Below are 27,197 nucleotides of genomic sequence, written 5' to 3' on the forward strand. Positions count from 1 at the left end.
GTTGTCTCTCACGAATTATGAACACTATCAGACAAACACAGCACATTACACATAACAGACAAGAATCATCATGGTTATCATATCATGCTATAGATTGGCAGCGTAAAAATGGAACCACCCAAATGAATGACCAAAGTCATGCAGTTGTATACAATACAAATTACCCCAGAACAAATGGTAAAATTGTTGGTCACAGGTGGCAAATCCACAACGGTAACCTCACCTTGAGATCATCAAGATCAGACCCCTTAGGTGATACGGATGTTAACTGAATGGTAGGCAGTAAGTGTATGTAACAAGAGGATGAAAAACATGAAAAAGACGAGTCGTCACGAGTTGGTGCAGGAGCCCTGGGTCAGCTTAGTTAAAGGAACTTAGTTGGTATGCTCGGTTCAGTGCCGGCAACCTACCCCCTTCGGTAAGCCCCTCTGGCGTAACACAGGCCCCTGCAGCCCCCGCAGTGCGGGTGGTTCCCAAGTTCCAGGGAGCTCCCTCAGCACAGTACTCTGCACGGAGAGCTCCTTAATGAGTCCGGAGGGGGCCCCTCTTCATACCTTGCAGGCGGGCCCCTCAAGTTCATTACGCCAGTGGTAAGCCCAGAGATGACCCGATGAGGTGGGCACATCTATTTCAGTGTTTCCCAAATGTGTCTAGGGGCTGGTCAGGAGATACATGCTAGAAACATAGACAAGAGACACTAGACCTTAAGTTCTGGGCATATAAACGCATATAAAGGTGCCATATTTGAACATCTTTCCCAACTATTGCCTCATCTATACTCACTAATGGAAAGGGGGAAAAGAAGTAAAAATAAAACGTGTATGGTAACCGCAAAAGTACAGCTGGCCAAACATAATCCGCATTAGTCATGGTAGGGTCTCATGATTCCAAGGAGGTGCACGGAATCAATGTAAGCATGTCACATGGGCTCTAATAGAAGACATGCCATACTGGGTGCCATGAAAGTGAAGGCAATGTGGGCCCCTATGTAACAAAAGGGAACCCACGGAACAGAGGCCAAAGGAAAAAGCCATTAAATAGTGGCTGGCAATATCACCCTCTCTATTGAGGAGCAAGTGTAAAGGTCAGTAATAAGGGAGCTGAATTGATCCTCTGTACATAATGTGTCAAATAACGAGGATGTACTCAAAATCCCTGGCAATATTTCTGAAGAAGTTGTTGTTAGTTGGCTAAGCTCACACCTTAAAGTATGTGTACATGGTGCCAATAGTTGTGCATTTTGACTAGGAATGGGCCAAAAAGTCAAACAATGTCTCAGTGAGGGACCCTTAACACAGGACCAGAAAACAACATATTGAAAAATGATGTCATTAGTAGGACATCATCCCTAGACTCAATAGTCATAAGGTATTAGGTCGGGAGCCATGGTGAGTGTGAGTAATCAGTTACAGATTAATGTGTTTGAAACTTACTCCACTGGATTCCATCATTCAGCCCTTTGGTCTCGGTTTCGACGTGAAATATCCAGTATTGTTCCCTATAAATTAGGGAGTTCTTACATGAGTTTTGAGGTGTCTCTTTTTAATGTATACCTATGGTAATGGAGTAATGAAAACATTTCTAAGAGCAACTGACATTTAGAATACTGTATCAAATCCCCAAAGGAACTTTTACATATACCTAAACCCCTTCTTGTTCCAGGAGCATATCGTACTGATCACTATAATTAAGGTAGCAATATCAGTGCTTCTCTTTTCACTGTGATCAGTGTTTCTTCTGCAGGTCATCACTGGCATTTCCTGTAGGGCAGGAATCCCGATGTCCAAGAACTTGCTGGGCTTGCTGGGGGAATACAAGGCCCATCTGCCCTTGACCCAGAGGAGGCAGCAAGGAATGCTCTTGACACGCCCATGGCCCTTGCTCATTTTAAATGCTTTGGATTTCCCACAGTGTGGGACACTAGAGAACTTGTTGGGAGACAACAAGGTCCATCTGCCCTTGTGCCATAGGTGGTGCCAACAAATGACCTTGACACACCCACAGCCCTAATACTTTTTAAGCCCATTGATCTCCCACAGTGCAAGACACCTGAAAACTTGCTGGGCTTCCTGAGGGACTACAAGGCCCATCTGCCCTTGCCCCAGAGGAGGTGTCAATAAATGCTCCTAACACTTCCTCAGCCCTAGTGATTTTTAATCCTGTTGGACAGCCTCGGCCCATGCAGGTAAGAGCGGAGGGGAGGTGGGGCCCGGTGGGGCGGGGGGTTTCGACAGATGATGATGAGGGAAAATTAAATAAATAATTCATTTCCCCTCGTCATCGTCTGTCCAAATCCCCCCCCCTCCATGGGCCCTACCACTCTTACCTGCATGGGCCATGGCTGCTGTTGGATCTCCTGCAGTGCAGGACATTCGCTGGACATGCCTGGGTCAAGAGCAGGCCTGTTTGCACCCATCAGAACCTAAAAGAGGCTAGGCTGGGATGGGCTGGCCCCTCTTTAACATTTTACGTAAGGTACTGGTTTTAATGGACTCCATTGTTTGATGGTAATTATGTTTGATCTTTTTTCCTTGAGTAAAGTTACAGTTCCACTGCCTATTTGGAGGGGTTAGTATTAGTAAACACCTTTTGCTGGTTTTTCTTTTATCAATGGCACGTCAGAGGGGGGTTTGGAGTCTTCTCTAGTGTTGGTACCTTGATACATTGATACCTTTAGATCTTCTTGGGGTGAGGGGTACCTTACTATCCCTTTATTTTGAAGGGAGCAACAGGTTCCACAAAGCCTCTAAAAACACTTAAAAAGGCAGGAGACAATTGTATGATGGACAGTATTGATAGCTTGCTATGAGAATGTGAGGACATCCTCAGCCCCACCTCCCCCTTGGCACCTGCTGCATTACCATTGTATACCAGTCCTCTATAAAGCAGAAGTGGTAAACATATTCCCTCAATCTTTGAGAAAGCCAAAGCCATGGCTTGTGCTAGGCGAGACTTACAAACTAAGGGCCATATTATCAAGAAAGGGCGATACATTATCGCCACTTTTATCATCAGGAAACTGCCGCTAAAGCTGTGATAATGGGCTTGATAATATGCCCTTGTGAATTCCCATAGAAGCCCAGGTTCTGGTGTTAACCTGGGCTTCTATGGGAATTCACAAGGGCATATTATCAAGCCCATTACCGTCGCTTTAGCGGCAGTTTCCTGCCAATATAAGTGGCGATAATGTATCGCCCTTTCTTGATAATATGGCCCTGAGAGTCCTCAGAAGGTCCCTGCCCTAATTACTGGGTCTGGGACTAAGCTGCCTGAGCTGGGTGGTGCTGCTATTGAGTGCCATAAAAGTTTCTCTGCTTTGTACATTGACAAAGTGACAAATGATGACAGGGGTGTAAATGTAATCAATAAGTACCCTTAGAAGCAACAGGATGTCTAGGGGGCAATAGAAAGTTTAGTGCATATTATTGATGGGCTAATGGAGGAACTCTGTACTCTTAAGAAAGTTATTGCAGATCTTGAGATAAAGGCTTGTTAAGTACTAGACCGAAATATTTCTAGACAAGTTGAGAGGATATTGGGTGGAGCTGGAGGTGCTCAAAAGGATTCCCACAAATGGAAACCCTAACCACAGGTTCTACTGTACTGCAACCCTTGGCCCAAAGTAAGCATCCTCCTTTAATACATTTAATCCCTTGTAAACCCTTAGAGGTTTTGGAGAAACCATACAACCTATATTCATTGCCCTCAGTCACTCCAACTCTGGGGATGATCCACAAGTTTATACTCGAACTCCGGCACGTACAAACCATGCTGCAGTACTTTTGAAACAGGTTCCAAAGTTGCCGATCGGAGTCAAAGAAGACCAGGATTCCCTACTAAGCAAGGTCATATATTGTTTTCGGGAGGTTCAGCACTGTTTTTCAATCATCAGGAGTCATACAGATTGTATCAAGAGAATTACATCCCCAGAGGACTCCTTTGAATAAACACAAATATCTGGTGGATAGCTTAATGGCCATAGATGCACATACAATCGCTAATGTTAACACTCAAATCCAGCCAAAGAAAGACTACTATAATTGATCGACTGGGAACAATTAATTTATCCTAGAACCCCTTAAAACCCAAGCAGCGACACTGGGAAACCGATGGAATTCGAGAATGTGACCTTGCTCCCCTTGATTGGAGGATCAGACAGTGGGACAGGAGATATAAATGGTATTGCATGTCCTATAATGAAAGCAGATAGGCTAACTCCATTTGCGTACAATGTAAAGGCCTCTGACAGCAGTAAGTTCATTGGGGCATGCAGCATTGGTGATCCTAAAAGACTTATTGTGTGCTCATCCAATCAAATTAAAGACTTATCCTGGAATGTGTCTGGGATCAGTTATATGCTCCAAGAATCAGACTGGGGAGAGTTTGTAGATGACCACAATGTTTGCCTCCTCTATGAAACTTTGTGCTTTGCCCCTATCTTTCGGAATGGGTTTACTTCTTATTGTATGACTGTGGTTCAGCCAGACAGAGGAAGACCCTTGGGGGGGATTAGCGATCTGGGTCAAGACCTTGCACCAGTGTAAATTAGTCCAATTAGCACTGACTCACCTATGTATTGGCCATTGTTTTAACATTCCCCTCAGGGACGTCTCACAAAATATTTAATATATATAACCGGGTGGAGCATCGTAACGATGAGACCCTAGTGCTAAAAGTGGTTATGAATATCTTCTCCCACTTAACTGTTGATGGCTTCTTAATTGTGACTGGAGACTTTAACACTACCTTTGAACCTATAGTGGCAACCCCCCTTGATTTGACTTCTGATCATTATAACCAGTGGAGGACTGAAGCATTAGCATTGATGCTTAACTACAATCTAAGAGCAGTGAATGGAGGACACAGTCAGATAAGGAAGGTAGAATCATCTATAACAGACCGTGTTATTCCAGCAATATTGATTACTTTATCTAGTGGATCTAAGTCTATGACCCTTTTTGTTGGACATGGTTATAATGAATAGAATGGATAGTGACCACAATGAATGCCTTGTGCTTGACCTTAGCGGGTAGTATGGTTGAGAAGCAGCCTATTAGAGTCAGTATGCATATTGGAGATGTTTCCTGTACTAACAATGATAAATGCATTTGATGGGGCTGGTGGGCCAAACATCCTAAGGTTCTGGATTCAGCTGTAAGGATGGTTAAGGTGGAACTTGAAAAACTAAAGGCCCTCCCCATTGAGCATAGTCTTCCAAGAGAACCATCAGATCCTTTTTTCACAGATTAATGTTAATATTAATGTTAATGGGGTACTTGTAGAGCGCACCGCTACTCAGGAAGAGTGTTCCGGTGCTAGAGAACTCTTAGGTCAGGTTAAATGTTTTGGTACCACAAATGCAAAGGAGGTGGCTTGGTATAATAAAGCATGCAGGGACACCAAAGCGGAATTATTAGTGGCTGTCAAATTAAAATGTAGGACTGAATTGTGAAGTCAAAGATCAGCGTTCAGGAAGGAGTTGCTTAAAGCTAAAGACAGTGAGAAAGCACCATGTGAGAGAATGTGACTGTGCAATGATAGACAAGGACACCAAATCGTTCTGGAAAATAGCCTCAGAATGTGTCATGGGAACTAAGAGAGACGTGGAATGTTTTGTCCAACCATAGGATTGTGTAGCCCATTTTAGTAAAATATATTCATGCAGTGAAGAGCCACGAGGTTATTGAGAAGACTGTCTGCAAGACTCTGAGCTAGGTAAAGATAGTTGATTAGAAATTGATTCAATCAAAACCTTGCTGTCTATCAAGTCTTGCTCGCACCTAGAGCCCCTGGGACCGACTAGATTCCAAATATATTTATATGTGGCCCAATCGGAAGTGTAAGGTCCATATATAAATCTAATATCAAACTCAATTCTGCTTGGAATGGAGATCCCCTCATCCTGGAAATTAACAGGAATTATCCCAACATGTGAGAAAGGGCAATGCAATGACCCAGGAAATTACAGACCAATTGGCCTGATAGATGGCTTGGTCCATCTCTAAGATTGGCTACAAGCCAATAATTAATCAAACTTCTAGGCTGGTTTTAGAAGCAATGTCAGCATGATTTAACACTTTTTTCATTTTAATCGTATTTTCTGAAAAATGTCAGTAATCAACAGGGTAAATTGTGTGTTGCCTTTGTCAATCTGTTAGCCGCTTTCGATCTGGTTCCAAGAAACAAGCTGTGGAGGGCTTTGGAGGAAATGGGCAAACCTGCTTGACATTTTGATACGGCTACATTCAAACAACTGTGCCCGAGTTAGATGAGAGGAGCATGGACAGCTGACAGATCCATTTAAGATTAAATATGGAGGCATACAGGGCTGTCTCATTGCCCCAATCCTGTTCTCTGTGTACAATATTTGGGTAGTGGATTGTTTGAACAGAGATGGGTGCGTTTTGTCAAAGGTCAGTGTCCAAAGAGGGCCCGCACTGTTATTTGCAGATGACACCCTATTGCTCTCAAAATCTCCACAGGGGCTTCAGCAGCTGCTGAACAACCTTAATTCTTTCTATATTGAGTGCAGGCTTGAGCCGAACAGTTCAAAGACAAAATGTATGGTATTCAGCCCTGCAAAGAAAAAATTTCATAAGGCTAGAATGTATGTGGACAAAGATGTAATTGAATAGGTGTAACACTTTAACTTTTTCAGGATAAGGTTAATGTCAAACCTCAATTGAGACCTTCAACTCCATTAGTAAGCCATCACACAGCCAGCATAGCACAAATTCACCAAAAGTCAGTATCTGAGAGGTTTACTCCAGCCCTGGAGAATTATAATGTTACAGCTCTAGGGGCAGCCCTGCAAGGGTAGGATATGTGGGGGTGGGGTGCAAATAAAAAATCTATGTCAACTGTTGAAAATAGGTTTGTAAGATCACTTTTGAGGCTCTCTGCAATAACGCTAATGATTCCGGTTTTCTTGGACCTGGCACTTGGAGGAATAGCACAGAAGGTCACGTGCAGAATTCTGGTTTATTGGTTCCGGTTATGGTCTTCCCCAGCCCTTGAACCATAACGAGTGGGCATAAGAGATCTCATGTCACCAGGATGGGCTCGAAAAATACCATTGCTGGACTGCGCGAAAACACTATTTAGGAAACTTGTATTGGAGAGGTTTTGGTTATTCCCAGATGAAATATATTCACAGCCCAAAGCTGGCCTCAAGGAAATGTTCTGGGACTTTGTGGCTGTTCAAACCATCACTAATTGCAAGGGGTCATTGTCCAGGAAGTTTACAGATTATAAAACTTACCCTTGGTTCAAACTCCAAATTGATGAAATTACCCTGCCCCTTGCACATAAACTCTATCTCCAATTTAGATAAAAATAGCTCCACACTAAAAGGTTTTGTTGTAAGGGTCAGAACCTATTCTGGAGAAGTGTGGCTCAGGGGTTAGAGGCAGCAGACCCGGAAGCTGAGATCGGTCCTGGACCAGGGTTCAATTCCCCGCCTCGGCGGGTCTTGGGGTAAAAATTCCACGGACTCGATAATTCTCGCCCCGGTGCCTCCTCGACTCACGGGTTCACACTCTGCGACTCTGGGCAATAGCTTGCTTAATCTCCACAACGGCCCCTCGCGGCGGGATGCCTGACTTTCACCTTGTGGATACCCTGCTATCTCACAGGGGAATACCAGGAAGGGTTCCCTAAGCAAGCGCCGGGACACCCACTGCGGGTAGCTGTGCGCTATATAAGCTCAACTACATTTACATTTACATTTATTCCAATGGTGACCTCTGTCCTGTTTGTGCAGGAGTGTCAGAGTCACTCACTCATATATTATTCTTTTGTCCAGCCTATTGCTCTGAAAGAGCCAAATGGATAGCGCCACTTTGTAGGAGTTCAGGCATCAGACGGCACCAGGAGGCTTTTAGGATCCTGAACACCGGTACCAATAGATTTATGGCATACACCATCGCTAAATTTCTCGTATCTATTTGGATCTGGAAAAATAAGTGCATCCAAGCCAAGAGGTAGATGAAGTTATTCTTCCATAGGGATGAAGATGCATTGCCCATTGACTTTTCTTGTTCGCTTATGGGAAAGGGAGAAACAATTACTGTGTCATTATGTATTTTTAACTTCTTTTCACTGGTCTTTTAACTAATGGTAATTTACATATTCTGTGGTGTTATTTTTGATTCATGTGATATGAGCTCCTTTGCAATGTATTGCCACTTTCGCACATTACTTTCATCACATTGTTAGATACATGTATTATCTAGCACTTTAAAGCCACTTTTGGCACTGATCAGGTCGGGGCCCTATTTAGCAGGTCTGATTGTGTGTTTCAACTTGAATTTGTCACAGCAAAACACACACCTCTATTACTGTTGTAACTGTATTCAAATAGAATACTGGGTGTTAATTGTATTTCCTATTACGAAACTAGAGTTTTCTCGGGTTGCGCCCTAGCTATTAGGCATCATGTTCATTTGATGTACTAGCCCTTTGTAATCATGTTTTAATGGTTCATTTTTACAAAATAAGAGTTGTCACCAAGCTTAGATTTTCTAGTGACTGGAAGTGGAAGCTACAAAATAGGTGTTGTAACTACACGAATTCTTAAAATCGGGGTTAAACTGGCAAATGGGAGTGTTTCCTTCTTAAAGGACTCTTAAATGTATATGGTACTTGGAATAGGTGCAATGTAATCAGCTGAATGTTTTTATAGGATGGCTATATTTTGGGCTGTATTATTTTACATTTTATGTATATCACTGAGATGTTTTTATGGTTTAAACTGTACTTGTATGATACTGGTGATTAAAATAAAGTTATTATGGTAAGGTAGGACAGGAATCGAGTAGACAATAGGAAAGAGAGTTAATAGGTAACTTCATACAAGGGGATCTCTGGTGGTGATAACCATGGATTGTTGGTAGCAGGGGAATAGAATTTCTGTCTGCTATTGTGTGAAAAGATTATTTAGCATTCCGTCAGCGATGCTCTCATTATTTTTAAGAGTTCTTGGTAACCGGACCATTTTGGATATGAAACCATAGTGATTTTTGTAGACGGTAAGGAGGGCTGTGATGACCACTTTATGGACCATCTTCTAAGAAAAAATACCTGCATCCATATTCAGGTTTCCTTGTTATTACATCAAGCTATTGATCTGAAAATGGTTGAATATTTAACACAATATTTAAACAAAATATATAGGAAGCTATACATTGGAAACTATTGTCATAAAAGCTCAATGGTACAGCAACAAACTATACAATATACAAATGTTAAAATGCCCACTAAAACCAGATATGAAGCTGGAAGAAATCAATGAGTTGTATGGTTTCATGCCTCTTCACCATCACGCATGTTTATTGGTCTAAGACATGTCTGTCTGCAAAGAGAACCACGTATCCAAAATACACTGGAAGCACCCATTAAAAATTGCACAGAGACTGAGCGGATATATGATGTAACAAAGCAATCATTTAGACCGCGGTACATTACATTGCTGTTTTTACAACGCAGGTCGTTACAACGACTTGCGCTGTAGGGCGCTGGACTTAGGAGTAGTATGATTTACTATTCCAACTCCAGACTACGCACAGTAGGGAAGGTGTCGGAATAGTAAATCACACTATTCCTTAGTCTAGAGTGCCCTCCACTGCAAGTCGTGGTAACGACTTGCGTTGTAAAAGCAGCGATCTAAATGTACTGCGGTGCTTTGACCGCGTCGTTTAGGTCGTCCCCCCTCTGAGTCTATTCCGGACAAAGCTGTTTCACTGACGTATCGCAAACTCTGTAACAATTTGCCAAATTTCTTTAACGCTCTGCGAGATAGGCGGCAGACTGAAATTGGGCATATTGAGGACGAGAACTGGCAGACGGCACTGATATCTCCAAGGGAAGCAGCCTTCACTCATCGTTTTTGGCTACTTCAATAAAAGAATCTTCATATAACGTATCTCATGGGGGTGAGCTTAGCAAAAATGGGAACTAGACAGAGTGCTTTATGTCTGCAGGGCTGTCATCAAGAGGCAACCTTCTACAGTTAACACTCACACCACAGTTGGGGCTTCTTAACATTTGGGAAGCTACTGACGTCACAAAAGTGGAACAGCAATTTGCCACGCTAGGGTACACGTTAGTTAAGAGAGCGATCGCAATGAAATGGGGGCAGCGGAAGAACCATCGACTAGGATTTGGGTGGCTGAAATGGATAAGTGCATGATTGCTGAAAAACATGTGTATAAATCTAGAAGTAAGAAATGGGATAACAAATGTGGCGGTGGAATGTGCACAAGGGTGACTTATGTATATCCGTAAACTATTACACTGGAAATGGCAAGGCACAATAGACATCTATCCGGATCACTGGACTGATTGAATATGCACTGTTTTGCCATTGCTAGATGATGTAACATGCTCAAAGATATGCTACTGATGCTTTGTGATTCGTTGCAGGTTGAACTCAATAAACATTTTGACATGGTTAGCTCCCACTTTTTGTCATTTGTCTGATGTAATTTTGAACTGTAAGTTTACTGGGTCCCTGCTAACCATTTTCCTAGTGCCAGACCTCTTTCCCAAATCCTGTACCATGATTGGCACAACTTCAGTTACCCCTGTAAGTCCCTGGTAAGCGGTACCCCTAGTAACTAGGGCATGGGTCCTGAAAAGAGTCCTCTGGGGCTGCAGCACTGGTTGTGCTACCCCAGAGACCCCTCACCAAGGCTATGCTCTCTGCCATTGCAGGCTGTGTGTCTTGGTGCAGAGAAATCCAAAGAGTCAACATGGCACCCAGCTCTGTGTGCCATACCTCCAAAACACTTTGCACGGTACAGGTAAGTCCCCCCTACTGCAGGCCATTAGTCCTTTCGCAGGGTGCACTTTATCCTATGTGAGGGCATATCCACATGAGCAGATATACTCCTACAATGTCCAGTCTATTCACAGATGTTGTAAATGCACAAGGAAGCCATGAAGAGTGCATGGACTGGATACTTGTCAACATGAGTTTCCTAGCTCTATGATGGCTCGACTTGATTGATGTTTCCGACCGCACTATGTGCACATCCAAATGATGCAGTCGGAACTGCCGACCAGAGAAAAGTCTCTGAGGAATGTAATGAATTTTGGGAGCTGAAGGAGGAGTTATCGATTTCTGATTCAGCGTTCCTTCTCAGGGGTGGCGGAGTTGTTCTTACGCACAGTGTCCATCAAAGAAATCTGGGGTTCATGAATGAAGGGTATTTTGGAATTGTTAAGTCCAAACAAAGAAATAAGGTTTCCTACTGGTGACCCAGGATTGATTCAGGCATGTAGAAGTGTGTTAGGAGTTTTTCATATTGTGCGAATGCTGACAAGACTCGTACGGAGATGAGACTGCCTCTTGGCCTTATTGAGATACCAGCAAAGCCTTGGGAAATTTTAACAATTGATATTTTAGATCCGATTTTAGATAGGAATGGGATACCCAAGAATATCATTGTGTTACTTGACACATATTCAAAACGGCCTGAATTGGAAGTATGTGACTGTGTGAATGTTAAATGTATAGCCACGTTCTTGGAGAAAAAGTTCCTGAAAGAAGGAATTTGCAGGTCACTTGAGTGATAATGGTCGACAAAATTTTTGCTGAATAGTATACTACATTTCTGTCAAGGAATGGCATTAAAGAGGAAAAGATGAGAGTGTATCATTCTGCCAGTAATAGGGCTGTTGAGAGGTTCAACAGGGTGATCATGGGTTGTATTCAGGCTGCTATAAATACAGGGAAAAGCTGGGAATTTGAACTGGACAAATTGGTGTGTGCATATCGTATAACTTGCACTGTGATGGTTTATGGTCTCTTTAAGATTTTGAAGGCACATGATTCCTTTACTAATGACAATTTGGTGTGGATGTCTCATGGTAGTCAGAGTAAATGGTCACCAGAGGTGGTCAAAGAAAATTAAGAAACTGCACGGCAGACTTACAAATAATATTATGGCATGAAACTTAATGTGCAGGAAGTCACTTTGAAAGAGGGTGATTGGGTGCAGCTTAAGCTTGAATAAAGTGTGAAGATAGGTGAAGTCATTTTTCTGACCCATTACAAGTGTGCAAGGTGTATTCATGTTCAGCTAAGCTTAGTTACAACAAAGTTTGGCATTTAGCAAGCTCTCTACATGTAATAAGATTTTATCATGGAGTTGTGAGGGTTCGTGAGACCCTAGGACGTTGCTGTGGAAGGAGGAATATAAAAGTGTCCCCAGTTACAGTGGTGTTCATGTTCAGCAAATCGAATCTACAGATAATCTTCTAACTCCACCTCAAGATGCTACTATTGAGTTCCTTCCTGGTGTTGAGAATTAGTCAACTAGCAATGGAAAGTAACAGGGACATACCTCTTCTCGTCATCGGGTTCTCTCATCAAGGGGGGTAAGGGTGATGAGTACAGGTAGAGCTATATCACTGCCGACCAAATTAAAAGGTTTTGTGGTTGGGTGATGATTCTAATATGTATGCATTATTTCTTTGTGTTAAGCATGTATTATTTCCAGGTGTTGTAGACAAATATCTCTACTACATCATGTCTAAAACTAATATTACAGGCATATAAACTTTACAATGTTATCTTACAACTTTTTGTTGAATTGCCTACCTCACAGCGTTAAATCTCATATAGTGTTTATTTTTCAAAATAAATTATTCCAATGTTCTATTATCCGTGGAATTATTTTTATTATGGTATAGTTCATATTTATTTTTTTATTATAAAAAAAGGGAGATGTGTGGTGTTGCTAATTAGTTGCCAACAACAGCAAAAAGAAAAGAACTGCCTATGATGAATGAATGCAGACTATCTCGCTATAATAAATAAGGGACAACTCACCAATATCGCCATGCCTCAAATATAAAAAACATTCAATCATAGAAACAATGATCTTGAAAAATCTGAGAATTTAATACAACATAAATCACAATAAATGTTGACTCATTATGTACATAGATTCAGTAAATACATAAAACAACTTCGCTCTGGTAAATTACAACAAATATTTGTCCTCAACCCACCAGAAGTCATTCAATCTCATTATCTATAACCGCTCACATATCATACATACCACACACATCCATATTCTGCTAACACATAATATATCTCCTTAGATGTCCATAGCCCAAATATTAGGAGTAAGAACAATGTGATAGAACAAAAATGAAGCTGTCTTCACTTGAGATGTTTAAGTGTAATAAATGGATATCAACATATTCTAAATCTTTGGTATAATTAATAAGTCAATCTGTATAAATAAATTGTTCACCATTGAATACATTGACATAAGCAGCTCAGTCAAATCTTCTGGTGCTAATACTCCTGTTATAACCTGCACTGATGTGCGTTTCAGTGAGGTCCGTAATAGTAGTCACACCTTCTTTAGGGCGCTCAGGTATGATATTCCAGGACTTGAAACGCAGTGAAGAAGAGGGACAAGCATAAGTACCCATAATCTGATCATTTCAGACAGTGCTTTAAATGGGGGGGGAAATCTTGCAGCTACTCAATCAGAATCAAGTGGGATTAAAGCCATTTTAGCCTCTTTACCTCACATGGCTTTCTTCTTTGCGCTGTTACTGGAATGCCTTGATTCCTTGCAATACAGCGTGATGGTGAACACCCGGATTATCATGCATATGAGCCCACATTCAATGGTTTAGCAGGGGCACCCCACTGCAGAAGTGCTTTGGCCGCCAAAGAGACAGGCTGCCACCACTAGCAGCCAATGAGCCTACCCTTTCATGAGTACCGGTACTGTCCTCGCCAGTAGAGAAGTGCTGGTACTCAGAGTGATAAAAATATGAAGTGCCGGTATTCAGTACCTGTGAGTACCGGCCCATTTAAAGCACTGATCTCAGATCATAAAATCATGTCTGACTAAAAGGGCAAATGGCTCGCAAGATGGAATAGAGCCCATGCACTGATCCTCATGTCGTCAACAAGTGTCTCAGGATGAACTCCTAGTTAGATGACGCACAAAATCCAATAGTTAGTTAAATGCCCAAATCCATATGAGCTTTCTATTTATTGAAAGAGTTCTGGAGTTGGGAGAAATAACGCGTGGGATGAAATCAAGAATAAATATTTTTAACATCCAAATAAAAAGGAGCCTTCCTCCAAACGGCAGGCCTGGGCTCTGGTATCTTTCTCAACTGGCTAAGATGGGTGGCCATAGTAGATGACCTAGGTAGATTCTGTGGTAAAATGTAGAAGTGACAGTTAAGGTGAAAGTTGGTGCAGACTTCGATTGTGAATGACATACTAGCCTGTTCTCCCCTTTGTATGAATAAACTACTAATTAACTTTCCTACACTTGGTGTGCCTCATCACTACATCCTGTTGCAAGACAACATTTTGTAGAGGAAACCTGATTCTCTCCTCTACAAAAGAGCTACCTATATATTCTTGAGACCACCATTTTTTTCTTCTGATCTCCAATCCATCCAGAAATGATATCATCTGGATGTCACAGATAGAAATGCTACATGCATAATACCTTCCCTATTTTAATTTAAAAAGCCAACGCGCTATCAAAACTGTTTAGCAACCTACAAAGAGCTACACTTAACTGGGTGCCATTCCAGTCAGAAAGCACAGAATACTTCACTTACACTGTTTATTATTTTTTAAGCAACCTCCGATTATCTATCTACATCCTTACACAATGGAACATTATTAGGGCTTGTAGGCATGATTGAGCAAGCTTCATTAGTGTTTCTTTTCATAAATGACCCCTAAAGAAACTACTGTCTTCTTTGATATACAAACTATATTCAAGTTCCTACAGATATTCGGCTGCCCCATCCTCTTTTCCTTACTTCCTTAGGCTCAGGCGTGCCAAAGTGGCCTAATTTTGCAGTCTTTGGAGTCTGTATATGAGCTTCTTTAGTAAGCCAGAGTACAGTCCAATACAGAAGTCTACAAACCAAATATAGGACCTCTTTTTAGTATTAAATCGATTTTATTGGCAGAACACAAGGCATGGCAATACAGGACAGTGTTGCCTACAACTCACCGGGCCGGCCAACACCTAGCCAGTTCAAGACCGCGAGACAATGAAGGAAAAGCGCACTCAAACTGGTAATTAACACAGCATGTCGCCTACAACCCAGGCAGGGCCAGCCGTGATTATAAAACAGGGAGGAACTGGTAAGCCGATCCCACTACGGAAGGTAGCTGTAAAGGGTATACAACCTTTACAACAAAACTTTTACAATGAACTACCATTACAACGCAACTTTTACAATGCAAACTATTACAACGCATTGCTCTGGGGGCGCTCTAGGATAGGGAATAGGTTAATTTACTATCCAATAACCTTCCCTAGTGTCCACGGGGACTGGAGTTGGAATAGTAAATTAAACTATTCACTATCCAACACCCAAAAGCGCTATGCGTTGTAATGGTACGCGATGTAAAAACCGCGTTGTAAAGGTATGCGTGGTAAAAGTATGCGTTGTAACGTCATACATCCCTGCAAAGCCAACTGTGCTGTAAAGCTTGTGAGCAATAATGAGCCAAAAGCCTGTAACAGATAGTGTAGTGTTAGTGATTCTACATTTGACAAAAAAACAAAGAACAGAATAAAGAAATCAACTCACAAACCCAACCCCTTCCCCCTCCCCAGTGAGCAAGAAAAAACGAAAAAGAAAGGGAACCAGCTTGTAGGTACTGTTCAATGCGGAACTCCGCTGAGTCCGAAGGGGCACTCTGAAAGGCCAGCAGGGGACAACCCCATTAGGCGGGAACACTGATTCCCGAGAACTTCTTTTTAAATCACTTTAATGAGAAGTTTGCAAGAAAGAAAGAAAGCAGAGTTGGATAGGCACACCTTGTGAATGAGTTTTCCGAGTCCAATATAATCCTGGTGGTCTGGATTTTCTACGAGGTGGTAATGAAGTTCCAGCAATCAAGAAGCAAGTCAAAGGAAGACATGGAAAAGTCTCGAGCTCACAGAAACAGGATTTCCATGTTTCCCTCTTTAGACAGAGTACACTTACATAATTTATTGTTGAATATGCTCTAGCAGCTGGTGGTGTTAATCTGACGTTGGGAGCCTTATGTCAAATGAGATATTAGTAAGGGTATCACCTGGGTACATCTAGAAGTGGCCTTTTACTGGTCTAACAGTATTAAGAGAGGGTGGATTTTGCGGGAAAGGAAGATGCATGTAACCTTCTTGTAGTGTCAGATTCAAGTGATGCTTCAAGGCTGGTTCCAGCTTCAGCACCAGTGCATCCCAGATGTTATTTGACTTTTTAATACTTAATTACTCTGATCGACCACTGCTTAGTGTTGAAATTCCTGAATGTCAAATTGGGGCGGTACTATTTTATGTTTTGGCACCACTGAGATTTCCAGTTTCCACAGTATTTCAATTCGAGTCTGTTAGGATTAACTGGATTGGAATGTGGAGTATGTGAAGTATGTGGTGACTTCAATGTACGGGGGACGTTGAATGCAGGGTTTGAATGGAGGCAGCTGCAATTCCTTTAGCTGCCCTGGCGGTTGTACTTTTCTTTACTACATTAAATTTACTTGTTCCTCAAATGTAAGACTCCCGGTTCTTTATACCCTAGTCTTTTCACTGTTGATGAGGGTGGGATGGCCCTTACAACATGGGCATTGATCACCACCTCTCCTGCATTACCCAGAAATGTTTGTACAGGCAACCTTTCTTTATTCCACCACTTGCCACCCTCAAGCCTGACCACACTCCTCTTCAGACAAACCATTTTTTAGGGTCAGAAATTTTTGAATGACCCCTGGAAATTATTTCGGGCAGCCTGAGTCCGGCCCATTCACCATCCTTGACAATCAACCATTCATCCACCCTCACAGACACATATTTTCTTTAAGCAGTTTCATGCCTTTTCTTTACTTTTCACCGTTCATCTATGAACACACCAATTTAGTTGCAGCCAATTTACCCTTGAGAAGGTGAAGAGTGACATCCCTGTAATTGCAGTTGGAGTGGTTGTATACCCACAACTAGTCCTCCACTTCTCGGTCCCAATCCAAGCTGGTCGCTAAGGACAATTGCTCGTTATCCTTGATAACTCTTTTACACGACCATTACTTTTTGGATGTTACAAAGATGTTGTCACATGCCTTAAATCCCAATGGTTAAAAAATTTACCAAAATCATCTGATGTAAATTGTACTCTGTGGTCTATCGTCAACTCAGTCCCTCAAAAACACTGTGTTCAAAAACTTTACGACTTCCACCGTATTGACTGTTCTTACAAATTTTACCTAAGACCACCAGAAGTAATAATCGAACAAGACAATGCCATACCTGCTACTGAGGCGTTTTAGCACTCTTATGAAACCAGCCACACCCACAGCCACGCTCCTCAATGCCGTCCCTTTTTGAGGACCGTGTAGTGTGTCCAGGCAGTGTCCTTTAAGCTGCCCATGCAGTCGCTATTTGCTTTCCTTGTGCAGAACACACTGTGGCCATTTTGAGAGGTGCCTGGCTAAAGTTTTATTTTGCCCTGATCAATGGGTTCATCTGCCCATTTTAAATAATTGTATGAGTTTTGCTTGCTTTCCACTAAGCTATTCTTTACTTCCCAGTATTTGTACCTTGCAGAGGAGCCTGTCAGGTGAGAAAGGGGGTTACTGGACCTCAGTTTGTTTCCTTCATTACCCCCTCGTTATCGCTATTGAGACATTCCAGCACTCCTCTGAAGACAGCTACGCCCATGGCCACGCCCCTCTAAGTCACCCCTTTTAGAGGAGTGGGTAGTGCATCTGTGTGGCATCCTTTGAGCTGCCCATGCAATCACTATTTGCTTTCCTTGTTGTGCACACACTGTGGCTATTTACGGACATGACTGGCTCACGTTTTCACTTTGCGCCGATCAATGGGTTCACACTGCCTATTTTTTATAATTTTATGAGCTTTGACTGTTTCTCATGTTTTGTCTAGTTATTCTTAATTTCCCAGTTTTCTTACCTTGCAGGGGAGCCAGTAACGTGAGAAAGGGGTTGCTGGACCCCAGTTTGTTTCCTATGTTGCCCCCTCGTTATTGCTACTAAGGCATGTCAGCACTCTCTGAAGCTGGCCGTGCCCCTTCATGCCAGCCAATTTAGAGGTCCATACAATGCGTCTGCACCAATGACATACCAAAGGCAAGCCCATTTGCGCCCGTCCATGGCTGGACTGTGCCATTCCCCAGGACCCCTGGCCGCTATTTGAATATGGAGTACACGAGGGACTCACTGCTGGATCTTCGCTTTAGAGTAGGCAGATCTGCTGTGAGGCTTATAATTTCAATACCGTGACCCTGTCTGTAACTATGCATTTAGCCCAGATTTAACCTGCTTCTTTGGCAATAATTCTCTGCCAACCTCATTGCATGTTAGTCAGAATTAAAGACACTTACCCAAGTCACTTACTTGTGTGATAAAGAACACTAGATCCTTGATTGAAAATATGAATTTGCTGAGTTCATGGAGTATTATCCTTCATATTAAGTATTTTGTGCAGAAACTTATGCTGATGCTTCACCAGATCCAGGCTTACTAGTCGCAGTTCCTGACGGTTATGATGTGTACAGAGTAGATAGGCAGGATAAACAGGGTGGTGTGTTTGTGATTGTCTATCGCAACCACATTAAGGCTATGTTTAACCCCACTGCTCAGCTGGATAGTGAAGCTATGATGTTCTATTTCAAATTCAATAACATCATCACATTCAACAGTACCTTGGTGTACCGCCCACCTTGTCCAAGAGATAGGTTTAATAGAATTTTACAGACCTTTACAGAGTCTTTTATGAAGCTTCCAAATTTCACCCTACCAGGGAACTTTCATTTGAAGCTAGGCGGAAACTTAGGGGCATATGTTCAAGGGGGTTTATCTCCGCTTTTTTGGCTTTAAAAGCTAAGAAAGCGGAGATAAAATTATCTCCATATTACCTAGCTGTCGCTAACACCAGTTAGCAACAGCTAATAGGAGATAGCGACCATCTTGAGCCACGCTTTGCATGTCAGTGAAATTTATCACTAATGACATGCAAAGTGGGCGTGCCAAGATGTTAGCGACTGGAAACAGTCGCTAACATCGCTGTCTCCTATTACCAACTTTTGGAGATATTCGCGCTGAGCGCGAATATCTCCAAAAGCTAACACCTGCCCCTGAGCAGTTCTTAGCCATGTTATCCAATGGTAGGTGGATAACATGGCTAAGAGCATTAGCTCGGTAATGCATGAATATCGCTGACTTTTCAGCGATATTCATGCATTTTGGCTGATTTTTATCGCTTAGGAGATAAACCTTGATAATAGCAAGGTTCCTAAGCGATAAAAATCGCCGCAGCACGGCGATAAAAATATTGCCGCTAAGCCAACATAGCGATAATTATCGCTAGTTGTTGGTAATATGCCCCTTAGATACTTATCATTTGGTCGACTGTCTTCGCAGTTTCGACCTAGTTCAAATAGTCAATCAACCTACTCAGCAGGTTAATCATACACTGGATGGGGCATTTATTAATAATCCTGACCTTAGTTTTGATTTAACTTTACCTTTAACATTTTTTGGACCACAGAGCTTATTTTTCAAACTCAAAGTCCCTGCTAATAAATCATGATCTTCGAATTTCACTAGTTCATTTAAGTTCCACCACAGGTGCAAAATTGACAGATTTGAGCTGGAGACGATTCTTAAAAGCCAGACCTGAAATAGGAAACAATATAGAAACAGCAACCACAAATGTTACCATTTAGATAGACTAGAAAAAATCATGAATACTCACAGGAAAAAGCCATCTGCTCGTTGGTACTCCTCGGAGCTACACAAGAACGTAAACAAAAATGTAAGGCTCAAGAAAAGAGACTGAGGAAAGACTATAGACTTGAAGATAAAAATAAATGCAAACTAATCTTTAGTGAGTACAAAGCCTTAATCATCCTTAAAGAAACTAAGGGCCATATTATCAAGAAAGGGCGATACATTATCGCTGCTTTTATCGGCAGGAAACTGCCGCTAAAGTGGCGATTATGGGCTTGATAATATGCCCTTGTGAATTCCCATAGAAGCCCAGGTTAACACCAGAACCTGGGCTTCTATGGGAATTCACAAGGGCATATTATCAAGCCCATTATCGCCGCTTAAGCAGCAGTTTCCTGCCGATAAAAGCGGCGATAATGTATCGCCCTTTCTTGATAATATGGCCCTAAATGCTTCACAGAAAAAATGAATACAGCTAGAGATTCCACGAAATAACTCTTCAGGACCATTACTACTCTCTGCAATTGCAATAATAGCAAGATGTTTACCCTAGATCAATATTAATATTTTTGCAATAAGTTAGCAGGCTTTTTCCAATCAAAGGTCAACAATATTTTCGATTAAGTTTTCCTTAATGAAGTAGCCAACCCTCTAGTTGAGCCTCTGTCCTCTTCTACAGCTCCAATAGTGCTGCTCAGCAATGCTACCTTGGCTCCAAATATACTAGACAGTTTCACTCCCTTTATGGTAGAAAGAGTGGCGGAGTAAATGGAGACAATTAAGTCAGGCTCTCCACCGGATCCTTGCCCAGCTTATGTATTGCAGCTGGTCTCTATGCATCTTACTGAACTATTGAGTAACATCTTAGGGGCAGATTTATGAGTTCTGGCGCATCTCTGCAAATCAGCAGGGATGCGCCAGAACGGATGCGTCACGCAATTCCCTCCTTGCGGCACCACAAATGCGCCGCATTTACAATGCGACGCACCATGGTGCAAGGAAGGGCAGATGCGTGACGCATCTTGTGGTGTACGGGCGGCGCATTGCTGGAGTAGCGTCACAAGTGCGACGCAACTCCTGCAATGTACAGAGGCCACCCATACATAACTTGGCGCGTCACTCCTTACGCCTGCTTCAAGCAGGCGTAAGGATTTGACGCAGCAGCGTCGTAAAACTGACTCAGTGAAATCTTGTAGATTTCACTGCGTCAGTTTTACGGGGCTTTCCTACGAGGGAACGCCCACCCTGCGACAGAACGCCCACATGAAACCTGACGCAGGTTTCATGTGGCGCAGGGCTTTACAACGTGACGCATCTGCCTAGATGCGTCACGTTGTAAATAGGTTGCAGGGATGCGCCACGTTTCCGCGCCGTTGCGTCACGCAACGGCAGCATAAACGTGGCGCAAGTCCGACATAAAGTCTCTGGCCATTTCCTGCTAGCCTGGAAAAAGGCCTTGATGCTGCCTTTTTTTAAAAACCTTCCCATGACGCAGGTGATACCAAAAATTACAGGCCTATTTCCCGCCTATCGCTGCCTACGAAAATATTGGAAAAGGTTATTAATGAGGAAATGACGTCCTTTCATGATGTTAATAATCTTTTGGATCATCACAATATGGCTGCACAGAGTCAACCTTAGTTGCTGTTACAGAGGTGATTCAATTGGTGGTAGACAAGGGAGAGAGGGCTGCGCTGATTATTCTCGATCTTTCAGGTGCGTCTGATATGGTTAACCAATCTTTGCTTATCAAATGGCTAGAGAGAATCGGGATCAGAGGTGCAACCCTCACCATCCTCAGCTCTTTTCTATCCAACAGAGAACAAATAGGTTGCCTTTGGGGATTTTACTTCTCCACATTTCTCTCTTCCATGTGGGGTACTCCAGGGATCTTCTTTGAGCCACATGCTTTTTCACATCTAAGTGACCCATCTGGGTAAACCTATTTGTTCCCATCGTTCTGCCACAGTCTCTGAAACCGACGACACACAAATAGGTGTGTCAATTTCATCTGATGTTGACGAGAGTTCCAACAAGTTTAAAAACTGTTTGGCACACATTTTTCATGGAGGCAGGTAAACTGTCTCAAGTTTGCGCGCTTTTATAACATTACTTACCTACTCTCTTTGAGCATGTTCATGAGCCCAATAATGTCCATGGTGACTTTAATCCAAGGTTTGTCAAGCAAAGGAACTATTTCAACAGAATTTGGCACCATAAACTGTGACTTGCCACTGACCACACAACAAGCCACACAATCTCTACCCGATGCTCCACCTCTCTATCCATTCCGGGCCACCAAAATGTGTCCCTTATTCTTCTCTTCATCGCTCTCAACCTTACGTGCCCCTCATGTGCCAATTTTAATACATTTGCATGCACTCCCTGAGGCTCCACCAACACAATTGCAAAACTCAGAACCAGTTAGAAACACTCAATTCTCACCCCTGGAATATACTCCATTCTGAACGGAAACTCTTGCAGTCTGGGGGGAAACAGTAGCGCTCACCAGGGCGGTCAGGGTTGCCGTATTCCGACCGAGGACTCCTCCTGTAAGGACTTCCACCGCCTGCCTGCAGCAGCGGCGCTCTCTGCCACCGAGTGCCGCCGCAGAGCAGAGAGCGGGACCCAGAGGACACAAAGACTACATCCCCCAGCACTCCCAGCGGCCGGAAGCCGCGCACCGCGATTTGGCGCCAGGCGGCGCTTAAACACCAGCACTACCCCCGGCAGAGCGGGGGAAACAGTAGCGCTCACCAGGGCGGTCAGGGTTGCCGTATTCCGACCGAGGACTCCTCCTGTAAGGACTTCCACCGCCTGCCTGCAGCAGCGGCGCTCTCTGCCACCGAGTGCCGCCGCAGAGCAGAGAGCGGGACCCAGGGGACACAAAGACTACATCCCCCAGCACTCCCAGCGGCCGGAAGCCGCGCACCGCGATTTGGCGCCAGGCGGCGCTTAAACACCAGCACTACCCCCGGCAGAGCGGGGGAAACAGTAGCGCTCACCAGGGCGGTCAGGGTTGCCGTATTCCGACTGAGGACTCCTCCTGTAAGGACTTCCACCACCTGCCTGCAGCAGCGGCGCTCTCTGCCACCGAGTGCCGCCGCAGAGCAGAGAGCGGGACCCAGGGGACACAAAGACTACATCCCCCAGCACTCCCAGCGGCCGGAAGCCGCGCACCGCGATTTGGCGCCAGGCGGCGCTTAAACACCAGCACTACCCCCGGCAGAGCAGGGGAAACAGTAGCGCTCACCAGGGCGGTCAGGGTTGCCGTATTCCGACCGAGGACTCCTCCTGTAAGGACTTCCACCGCCTGCCTGCAGCAGCGGCGCTCTCTGCCACCAAGTGCCGCCGCAGAGCAGAGAGCGGGACCCAGGGGACACAAAGACCACATCCCCCAGCACTCCCAGCGGCCGGAAGCCGCGCACCGCGATTTGGCACCAGGCGGCGCTTAAACACCAGCACTATCCCCCGCGACGTGGGAGCGCGCTGGGCCGCGCCGGGCTAAGCCCGGGCAAAGGGCGGGCCCTCTGTGGCCCTCAGAGGACCTGAGGAGGACGGGACGGGTGCAGCCCTCTAACGTTTTCTTCACAAGGTATCTGACTATTCTTGACTCTGTGTTTGGGTAATTGCACTAAGGACTAAGGATTATGGAGTATATCGCATAACACCTGGATCAGGAGAAAGAACATATTAATTATTAGTTACCTGTTGTGATTTGAATTACAGACTGCGTTGCTATGTATAATATGCCTTAGGTATCTGGGTACTTGTATAATTGAATTTTGAAGTGCCTAACAGGTCCCTATATTTTGATCCCATTACGTGATAGCATCAGTTCATTACTACCTATCGTCAACATGTCCCCAAGGGGGAGTCGTAGTAGAACAGCAGCTGCTGGGGGTAGTTGCAAAACTGGCCCTATTGACAACTTTATAATTAAGGCCAATGATGCTATAAACCAGGGTATATCTCTTCTAGAACGTAGGGTCTCACAAGATCTTGCCCATGCTAAACGTTCTTCCCTGGGACTTATTGCTTCCGCCACCACACCTATCCAGGTCTTGCCTACTAACATCAGACCGTTATTAAATACGTGTGTCGATATTCATACCATCCCAAACGAAGTAAATCTATCTGCCTCTATTCCCCTGATAGACTCCGACACAGACATCAGTACGGATTTAGAGAAGACTCCTGACCTACATATGACCCCTTTCCCTGAAATTATATCAGTAGAAAATACTAGGGAATTAAGGGGCAGACGTGAGGGTGCTATTCAGAAACTACAACAAAAACAACATGCTCCTAAGTCTAAACCTTAAAAGGTCAGTAAACATGCTCTGCCCCAAAATCAAACGGGGGAAGATGCAAACTCTAATTCCAACCCAAACATAAACAGGACTAAGGAGACTACTAAGGATTATGAGGATGAAGAAAGAGAAGAGGAGCAGCAGGGTGGGATAGTAGTAAAGGATGGTAAAACAAATGACCACACTGAAACAGCAAATGATTACATGTTGGAAAAATTGGGTGAACTTCTCAGTATTTATCTATCCCCCATTGAAAGCAGGCTCACCCGGATAGAAAAGCAAATAGCTGAATTAATTACCCCCATTAAGAGTCTATCTAAAATAAATGCTGCAAATGATGTACCTAAACCTATTTCCACCAAAACAGTAGGTCCTGAATCTAATACTTCTCAAGCACTAAATAGAAACGCAGTTATTGCACCCAAATCAGCCCCAATTCCACCGAAGGGGATAAGTGTTAGCCAACCAACAGCTAATTGTAACAAAGTAGCCTCAGTTACAAGGAAGGATCAGAATACCAAACAGACAAGTGTGCCTATGGCGGGCCAGCCTCTGAATTTTGTAGGTGGTTCCACCTTGGTCCAACCGCCACAAAAAACAACTAGACAGGCTCCCTCCCGCATTAATCTACCACCAGAATGCGGGGCTTATGTCCTCGTTCTAGTTAATATTTCCAAATTAAGGAAGGACCAAGAGGAAACTCCTACATCCCTCAAAAACAAAACCTTACACTGGTTAATTGCAAATTGCAATTTCCCTATAGAAGGTGCAAGGGAGATTATTAATACTCAGAGGGTGGGTTGGATAGGCCCACTTAGAAAAAAGTTTGAGGGGGATTGTGTTACAATCAATTTTAAGAACCCACAATGGGCAGAAAAAACACTAGCAAGTGCCCCATCACCCTCAACTTGGGAATTCAACACCACACTCCTTCCATTAGGCTATTTTTATAGACATTTGATACCCCAAAAACAAGTTATGGTGAGCCACCCCATTACTTCTTATCAAGATTCGAATTTTGGTGCAAGGATCAAATCACCGCTCTTTCTACAAAACCAGGATTTCGGCCATTTGAATGGCCATAATAATTGGCGGAACCAGATCCCAATGCCAGTACCCCCTTCTCATTCTCCGCATCATTTTCAATTTTCAAACATGCACCAATACAACTATAGAGATAGGTCTTATCCTGCCCCTGACCTTCATCAGTTTCAACCGATAACTGAAGTAAGGTCAACATTGAACATTCCCACGCATAATCGTTTTGAATATTTTTCCAACCTAGATGAGCAGGATTGACTGGATATAACGCCTAATACAGACATCCATAGCCAAGCCACAGTCAGTATACAAGAGGGATATCCAGCATTAGCTGTAGACTGTCAGGTTCTGAATGGCATATTGGAAACCATGGAATTGATGCCCGCTTATAGCAATCTCCCTGTTGTTGTTAATACTATTTTTGAAGAAGCAGGGAGCACTAGGGTAAGGCCAGGTAACCGTTGCAATATCCATGGGTTATCAATCTTAAGCTGGAATGTTGCAGGATTGGAATCTAAACTATCGGATCCTGCATGGATCGAGATAATTAATGATGCAGATATTCTTATGTTTCAGGAAACATGGGCTGTTGGCAATTTGTATATAGAGGGCTATCACTGTTTTAGCCTAACATCGCCTAAACTGAGTTTTGGCCGAGCAGTGGGTGGCCTCTTTGTTGGGATTAAGATACTCGCAGGCGGTACAATTAGAAACCTGCAGAACGATGGTCCTGGTAATTCCAATATCCAGATTCTTGAATATAAGTTGAAGTCAAAGACCACAGTCTATTTAATTAATTTTTATAATAATGATTTTTATCATGTACCGAATAAGAACTTTTTGGCATTATCCAAGGTTTTAAGTAAATTGGAATGTTCCCTTTCAGTAGACAATAAGTCAGGTATTTTAATAGGGGGTGATTTCAATGCAAAATTAGCAGTGAGTGCTGGATCTGTTAATCATTCAGAAAAGGAGGTGGTGATGAACAGAGTGCCTGAATTAAGCAGACCACTCTTACCCAGTCCAAAGATCGGGGCTTGATCCATCACCGTTTTTGAGCTCACTGCGCCATCCCAGCTCAGAACTTGGCTATATGCAAATTAGTCTGTTCCTGTCCCAGTGCATGATGGGAACAGGGCAAACCAAACTACCAAGCCAATTCTTGTACTGGGAAGGAAACAAGCTTCCGGGGACCGGTTTCTGCCATTTCAGGCGTCGTCGGCCCGGCTTGCTTGAATCCTGATGGTGCAATGAGCAAGGGACTCACATCTGAGTATACCCTTCCACGCTTATGGTGGACAAAATGATTCAGAAAAGGGGGTGGTGATGAACAGAGTGCCTGAATTAAGCAGACCACTCTTACCCAGTCCAAAGATCAGGGCTTGATCCATCACCGTTTTTTAGCTCACTGCACCATCCCAGCTCAGAACTTGGCTATATGCAAATTAGTCTGTTCCTGTCCCAGTGCATGATGGGAACAGGGCAAACCAAACTACCAAGCCAATTCTTGTACTGGGAAGGAAACAAGCTTCCGGGGACCGGTTTCTGCCATTTCAGGCGTCGTCGGCCCGGCTTGCTTGAATCCTGATGGTGCAATGAGCAAGGGACTCACATCTGAGTATACCCTTCCATGCTTATGGTGGACAAAATGATTCAGAAAAGGGGGTGGTGATGAACAGAGTGCCTGAATTAAGCAGACCACTCTTACCCAGTCCAAAGATCAGGGCTTGATCCATCACCGTTTTTTAGCTCACTGCACCATCCCAGCTCAGAACTTGGCTATATGCAAATTAGTCTGTCCCTGTCCCAGTGCATGATGGGAACAGGGCAAACCAAACTACCAAGCCAATTCTTGTACTGGGAAGGAAACAAGCTTCCGGGGACCGGTTTCTGCCATTTCAGGCGTCGCCGGCCCGGCTTGCTTGAATCTGATGGTGCAATGAGCAAGGGACTCACATCTGAGTATACCCTTCCACGCAGTGGGTGGCCTCTTTGTTGGGATTAAGATTCTCGCAGGCGGTACAATTAGAAACCTGCAGAACGATGGTCCTGGTAATTCCAATATCCAGATTCTTGAATATAAGTTGAAGTCAAAGACCACAGTC

The sequence above is a fragment of the Lissotriton helveticus genome, chromosome 2_1 (assembly GCF_964261635.1).
Source record: "Lissotriton helveticus chromosome 2_1, aLisHel1.1, whole genome shotgun sequence".
Classification (NCBI taxonomy): domain Eukaryota; kingdom Metazoa; phylum Chordata; class Amphibia; order Caudata; family Salamandridae; genus Lissotriton; species Lissotriton helveticus.